The sequence below is a fragment of the Melitaea cinxia genome, chromosome Z (genome assembly GCF_905220565.1).
Source record: "Melitaea cinxia chromosome Z, ilMelCinx1.1, whole genome shotgun sequence".
Lineage (NCBI taxonomy): Eukaryota > Metazoa > Arthropoda > Insecta > Lepidoptera > Nymphalidae > Melitaea > Melitaea cinxia.
In genome coordinates, this window is record NC_059424.1 from 15,575,945 (window position 1) to 15,583,999 (window position 8,055).

The following is an 8,055-nucleotide window of genomic DNA, read 5'->3' on the forward strand; positions in this document are numbered from 1 at the left end:
TAAATAAAAAACGAAAGTAAAGACAGCCGTGTTGAATATATCCAAACTTTCGCAATGTTTGTTACAATTCTTACATGTACGTTACAAAAATACATTTTTGTCATAACCGTTTCTAAAACGGGGCAAGAAAAATTATGATCGATTTCTCGAGTTGAGGCGAGAGCATTTCAATTTAAATTGTATTAAGGACTTGTTCACTAGTTGTGTTAAATTTTCTGCCACACTCAATAAATCGTCATTTTTATAGCGTTACAAAAATCGCAGTATCAAACGGTTGGTCATTTCTGAATCATGATTCTTAAGTGCTACCCAAGTTACGAAGTCCAAATCCAGAGGGGAGTCAATATTCATTTCGAAACACACTAAAATACGAATTAATAAATGAATTTTCAATTATGTGATTCTCATCGCTTTCCGATGGACGAATATAAAATATAAACATATGTAAACGCATCAATTGTAAATGAAATCGTGTATTTTATCGATATTTGATATCATTAAATGTTAAATGTCTAAATTATTATTTACTTAATTTTATAAAGTAAGTTTTAAACAACCACGCTTATAATGCGGAGACAAGGTATTTAAAATAATTTATTTATTAGAGATGTATCGACAAGTTTGTTAGGCCTACTGCTACATTCGTAATAATAATAATAATAATATTCTTTATTGCACACCATTAAAAGATACAAACAAAAGTAGTACAATTAGAGGAAGATGTACAAAGGCGGTCTTATCGCTAAAAGAGCGATTTCTTCCAGACATCCTTTGGGTATAGGACAGCGCATAGAAAAGCGATTCGTAGCTGCGATTAGTTGACCAAGCGCTGACTTATATTCACACTCTTATTATATACGTATAATGTTCTGAATTATTAAACGAACTCACAATATTCATCTAGACTTATAAATATGTTTATTTTAAGCTATTGCAGTTATATAAATGTGACGGTCAAGGTCCTTCAGCGATATACACACAACACATACACCAGATAAATAGAAAATTGTCTATGATCCGATGTTTTAAGTATGAACTTTCGGGATCTCAATTAGATATGAATTAAAATCATGATCGGCTTAAATGAAAACCAATTCATATACTCAAAAAACGATTCGTTTCGCTTACGAACCGTTCATTTTCGAAGACAAATAGCGATGTTGAAAGGTAAAAGGCAGTTACTGTTTTTTATTCCTTTTGTAAAATTTTGACGGTATTGCATGTCCTTTACGATTACAACTATAAATATATATCATTAAAATTACTCTATTTAACTTATATTAATATTATAATATCACTTGTTATGTTCAAACAAATCCGAAACTGTAAAATCATTTTTTTCATATTCCCATATTTATACATTACTGAGTTTTACCTAAGTATAGCAGTAATCTTTTTTTATATATAAAAAACCGGTCTGGCTTTATTTGATTAGTCGCCCTTTTTGTATCCGCTATTTGGCTAATCAGCTATTTGGCTTGTCGGTCCATCTCTAATATTGCTATAAAAATATACACTTATATTTTTTTTTTATATTTGTGCAGCTAATAGTACTTATACTGTATTGTAATCTCAGACATTTTAAAATTAATGACGAATGACATGAAATTCAATGACGGCTTGATCTAACAATTAAAAAACTATGTACATTGGTGAGTCTGTGTGAGCGTACGTGTATGTGTTACGTGTATGTTGTACGTGTACGACACGATTGCTTTATTATGAGTTCCTCCTAATGGCTATTGATGTTCAAGTGTTCGATATCGAGATAATTATTAAATTTGTGATATAAACTGTGAACCATTTATTTCTGCGCGTACAACTATCTATACAAGTTCCAAGTAAACCTGCAGTAGTGCATCGTCTTACGATTCTTTAATATTAGAGATAGGGGCAACTTATTTACTATGATGTAATTTTTATATATTTATATTTATAATGGTAGACATTTTCATGTTAGTTGGCTACGATTAAGTAATTCCCGATGTTCGGAACGGCTATTAATTTTTAATTATGGAATATTCGTCTATCGTTGACGTTTTCTGACCAAAAGACGAAAATTTGTAATTAAATCGATAATTCATATACTACTTTATTAGATTTTAATATTACATTTAAAAAATGACTAACCGATCAAATCGTTCGAAATTAGATAAATTTAGAATCAGTCGTATAGTCACTCTAGTTGGTTTGTTATGAAAAGACAAATTTCAGAAAATAGCGTAGAAAATTTGTATCTCAAATAGCCGTACTTTGGTTTTGATATGAGTCAATTTGGTATCTTAGTAGACTAGCTGCAATAAAGGCGTATTATAATATTGTTTGAAATGTAATTTTTAATACAGTTGCTCAAAAAGTGGCGTATTGCAGGCACGTATAGCGTTCGGGATGTGGGCTATTACATACTCGTGCTTTTTTTTTTACGTTTCCCGAACTCGTGCGTTCTCTTTCCCAACTGTCAAAATAGTTTCTATTAAAAAGAATAACCAACCATGAAGTTTTTACTAAAAAAATTCATAGAAGTTTTTATGATTCATGCAAATACGTATGTTTCTAAAAAGACATTCTTCTCGAGTAGACATTTGTCGGAACTCTTTGCAATGACAGCCTTTCCACACTTGTAATGAAATATACTATTTCATAGCTTTTTAGTAGCTTTTTTTTAGAAATATACGTATTTGCATCATCATTACAGCCTATACAGTCCACTGCTGGACACAGGCCTCCACAAGTTCACGCCAAAAATAACGTGAACTCATGTGTTTTGCCCATAGTCACCACGCTGGGCAGGCGGGTTGGTGACCGCAGTACTGGCTTTGTCGCACCGAAGACGCTGCTGCCCGTCTTCGGCCTGTGTATTTCAAAGCCAGCAGTTGGATGGTTATCCCGCCATCGGTCGGCTTCTTAAGTTCCAAGGTGGTTGTGGAACCTTGTTATCCCTTAGTCGCCTCACCCACGGGAAGAGAGGGGGTGGCTAAATTCTTTAGTGCCGTAGCCACACAGCACACGTATTTGCATGAATCATAAAAACTTCTATGAATTTTTTTAGTAAAAACTTCATGGTTGGTTTTTCTTTTTAATAGACATTATTTTGACAGTTGGGAAAGAGAACGCACGAGTTCGGGAAAGGTAAAAAAAAGCACGAGTATGTAATAGCCCACTTCCCGAACGCTATACGTCCCTGCAATACGCCACTTTTTGAGCAACTGTATTAAAATATACTATTTTGAACTCAAAGTCTGATTTTCGCCTTATTAATAAGCATTATTTGTGTACTTAGAGACATAACATATACCATGTTTACTAGTAGGATGTTAGTATTTTAACCAATGTTGTTTTTTTTTCTATTAGAAATATAAGCGTTCGAGCTTGTGTTGCGGCTAGTCTGTCCTAGGACATTTGTATTGAGAATTAGCCACGTATTTCTCTAGAAGTTTTTATTGTTAGATTAGTCTTAATATATGTATCCTGTAGATAAAATCATTTGTATCTCCTTAGTATAGATACGGATAGTATCCCATTCCCGATGCCAAGTTTGTAGTTCATTATCTAATAACCGATGTTTGTAAGAACGAATTTAGGATTCTTAAATATAAACATATGACGGTAGGTTTTTTTTTATATTTATTTTTGTTGTATAAAATCACTTCGTTCGGCTACGGGCTAACGTAAATTGATGTTAGACATTTTTTTAATCTAATAATAGTGACAATTATATAAATATATATCAAAACGAATATGGCGCTTTGTTTTCAGAGGTTTGGGAGGAACACCGGCAGGATTAACTTCGAATTAATCACGTTCAAATATAAAATATATACACGTGATCAAAAATACATAAAAATCCTCAATACCACGAAGCATATATAATTACTATATCCATAGTAATCAAAATTCCTCTAAAAAGGATATTTTTTCTTTATTTGATCGGTTTTATTTTTTATTGACTTACATATATATTTTTATGTTTTTATTTCAGTATTAAATTAACTTTATAAACGAGCTATTATTTTAAAATTAAATTCTATAATATCGTTAAGACTAAAACTTTATGATTGAATCATTAAAGAACGACCTCGTCCTTCGTTTGATACATTCCATTTTATGTATTATTGCAATAAGTTTTTGCCTTTTTTAGGTTGTGTGGGCTTGTACGTTGTTTTAACAATTAAAATGTATATAACTTATAATTTAGAATAGGCTTAAACCACTTTTTACCATTCCTTATATGTCCAGGAATGGTCGTAAATGAACCCCTGTCCGAATTATCTTCACATATTACTACGGGTCTAAATTTTATTTTATTTTTGTTCGCTCATTTGAGATGAATAACTAAAAAAAATCGAATAAATTACCTACTGACCTTTTTTTCCTAACTAACGTTCAACTTTGTCTCTGTCTATTAGACAGCTTAAGAATATAATCCCGAAACCGAAAAACATATATTGTATGTACTTAGTTTATTATTATTTGTTTTTTCTTTTAGGTTTTAAGATTTTAATATAAAATTTAAATACTCGTCTGAAGCGAATCTTTGTAACGTCACCCTTAATTTTAAGCTGAAAAGCAACAAACGAAAACGGTTTTGTCATCAAAAGTTACGTATTTGAGAGAAACAAAAGGTTTTTTTAACTTTTATATTTAGTAAACGATTTCAAAGTTTTCTGCTCTCTAAATTTTTGTATTACGACTTTTTAGCACTATATTTGAAAATGGAATAAAAATATTAATTAATAAATAACGACAAATAATGTCAATTAAGTCGTAAAAGCAATACTATGTGTTAATATATTTTTGTATCCTCACGCAATTAATAATAAGATATTAAAGTTTTCAAGTGCACAGCTTAACCAAATATATATAATCAATCATCCTTATTCCCTTGCCGTTACAAGAAGATGAGCATCATTATGATAATATATTAACGTTTCCTAGTTTCGAATTTTAAAATATATTTGTTTAAGCAAGATTTCATTTATTTGTAAAAGTAATGTATAAATTACTGCTGAGATTTTAAACATAAAATATACCGCGACGTAAAGCTTCTTCATGTATTTTAGTCGTAAAGCAACCGGCAGCTATAATAATTGTTAATTGTTTGTACCTATAATTTAGTTGTTATTATACCAATTTAAAACGGGATCATGTCGTGTATAAAATCTTTTGCTATATAAATCAGATACTATTTATTTTTTAAACGTATTCTATTACTTAGTTTTGTGTAAATTAATTAAGAGATTTTATTGAGAAACACTTATGATCGTCATAGCATTTCATATCGAAACGAACGTGCAATAGAGATCATAGTATTAATTTATAAATATTATTTTAGTTTTATTAACATTATATTGTGACAAAAAAAAAATAATGGTATCGAACTGTTTTATAATAAAACATCTGAAGTTGTCAGTAATACGGATTAAATTATAAACGATACAGCACCACTTTTATTACAGCAAAATTGATATTTCTTCTCACCATCAATGATTCAACATTTTTATTAAACATGCGGTCTGTATAAAATTGTTTAACTAATTTTCTAGTAAGGTTATCACCCCTTTTTTACACACGATACGCGTCTAAGTGATAATTGTATTATGTAAAATGTTACTTGTACTCAGGGTATGTTAACCCTTTCACTACGACGGTATCTAGAAGGCGAAGTCGCTTACCGCCATGCAATTAATTCTTAACAAAAATTTTATTGAGCACTAAATAATACATAGATTTTTTTAATCGTCATTTATATGTAGTAATTTTTTTTTACACTTGCCATTAATTCGGTTTTTAGGTTTACCATTTTAAAAAATGAATGTTCTTAGTGGTGCTTCATACTACATAAAGTAGATTAAATTTGGATTCCACTCTTTTTATTTTGGTAAATATTGTATAGTCAACAATCAAATTATGTTATTGATATACTGTAAAAAAAGAGAAACATTTTATGAACTTTATTGCAATGAATACATCCACACTGTTTTTACTCCGGTATCAAATTTATTGCAATATTTACATATCAAAGTTCTCAATACCTATTATTCGATCCGTTACCAGGATAAAATTATTTTCTTACAAATAGTTTTTATTGATCGTAAAATTTTAATTGCACAGTCTACATCATTTAATAAGAACTTATATTTTAGAAAAAGACGATAAAGATGTATTCGTTAAGATGTAACTTAAATCATGACTAAACAAGGGCTATTAATATTATTTCATACTGATTTACAATTGACCTTAAAACGTTAGTTTGTTGTTAACAACGATGTATTTTGCAATATTGACTTATGTATTTTCGTAATAATTACTGATAATAGTAGATTCAAACTGTAACCTCGTGTATTTTAAGTAATAAATTACTCTGTTTAATAAATGATTTTTATTATTTATCTGAATATCTCTACTCGGTTTTTATTTTTTTACAGATTCGTTGCTAAGTGTATATTGTTGAACTACTTGTCATCTTATTCTTGTATTACTGTCTGTAGTTTATTGAGGTAGATCACAGCTAAATATCACGCAACTAAATCATACCGTTCTCAATTATTGGTGTTGTGTTTTTGTGGTAAGGTAGAGCTAATGGCCTCATCATTAGCTCTAGCGGATTGGGAGTAAGATCTGCAAAACGCTTGCGCTACTTCTTCTTTACTTCTGATGTCAAAGGCAACTGTAACCGCTTACCATTATGTGACCGTATGCTTTTGGCCATCCTGGTCGTGTAAAACAAATCTAGATAAAGAAGAATTGCAGAAATTATAGAAAGTATTTAAGCACGAACATAGCTTCATTCTTTTTTGTGTTGTCGGATAAGGTGTGTTTAATCCCAACACTGTGGTGACGTCGTAAGCGAATAGTGAGAAAAGTAGTGCAGTGCAACATGAGCGATACCTTAGAACATCGTCGCATTTTGGAAGGCGTCGATGATTTCAATAATATACAATTACAAATATATTTTTTTTTTTTCAATTTTTTATCTAAGGTTAAGAGCGACGATTACGGTTTTCTTTCTCATTCTCAAAATCTTCTGGCAGCATCAACATCTCTAACTCCCACTCTCATAAAAGCTTTTCTTCTGTGCTTAAGTTAGCCTATGCTTGTGTGCGCCAGACTCGGGCTTTGGTGTCGTGAAATTAAATGGCGGGATCTATTACTCAATACTGTTTTAGTACTTGATCCGATGAAGCAAATTAATATAATCAGTGCGGTCGGTGCCAGCCTTAGTTTAAAAGAAATATTTATATGCGTTAAATATTAAGGCTGACACCGACCTCTAAATAAATAGTAGGCATATTTAGGTACTTTAGATTTTTTTTAATGTGAAACTTTTATTACTCCCTTTTAGTAATTAATTATCTAATAATAAAAATTACAAATTTGAATTCAGTTAATTTTTTTAAAATAACTTTTCATATATATACTTTAAGGAAGTTTCAAAACCGTAGGTCAGCTGCGCCCTGCGCCGTAGTCGTCCAGTCGTGACAGTGACGTCATGGCGATAGAAAAGAGTGTTGTGCTTTACTACGATTATTTTTGTAATGTTTGTTTTTTACTTATTTTATTGGAAGTATATATAACGAGTGCAAGATAACACAAGAAAAATATTGAAAAAATAAAACTTCCTAGATTATATATGTAGTCATTTATTGCATAAAAACCAACAAAAACAAGTCACTGTGTGGTACTCAATAACCACTCTTAGCAACACTATTTTTTTCGTAGGCTTTTTTTTTATTATATGCCTTGGCGTACAGGGCACGGGAATAGATATGAGGCGTGGCGGTCAAAAGGTAGGATAATTTTATAAAAAGATGGTACCGCCGGATTTCGTAAGTTGTATTTATATAAAATTACGTTTCTATTACTTAAATTATTCTTAATATAATCATAATTTAAAAAAATCCAATTTATTTTTTCTTTTAGTTAGTAGCTGAATAACTTTTGTAAGACTTTAAACAACTTGAAAATTTACTCTATGGAAAAAAAAGGTTGATTAAATAAAACAAAGATATAATAAACGTAGTTAATTTATTTTAATACATTGATCAGACAAGGCAC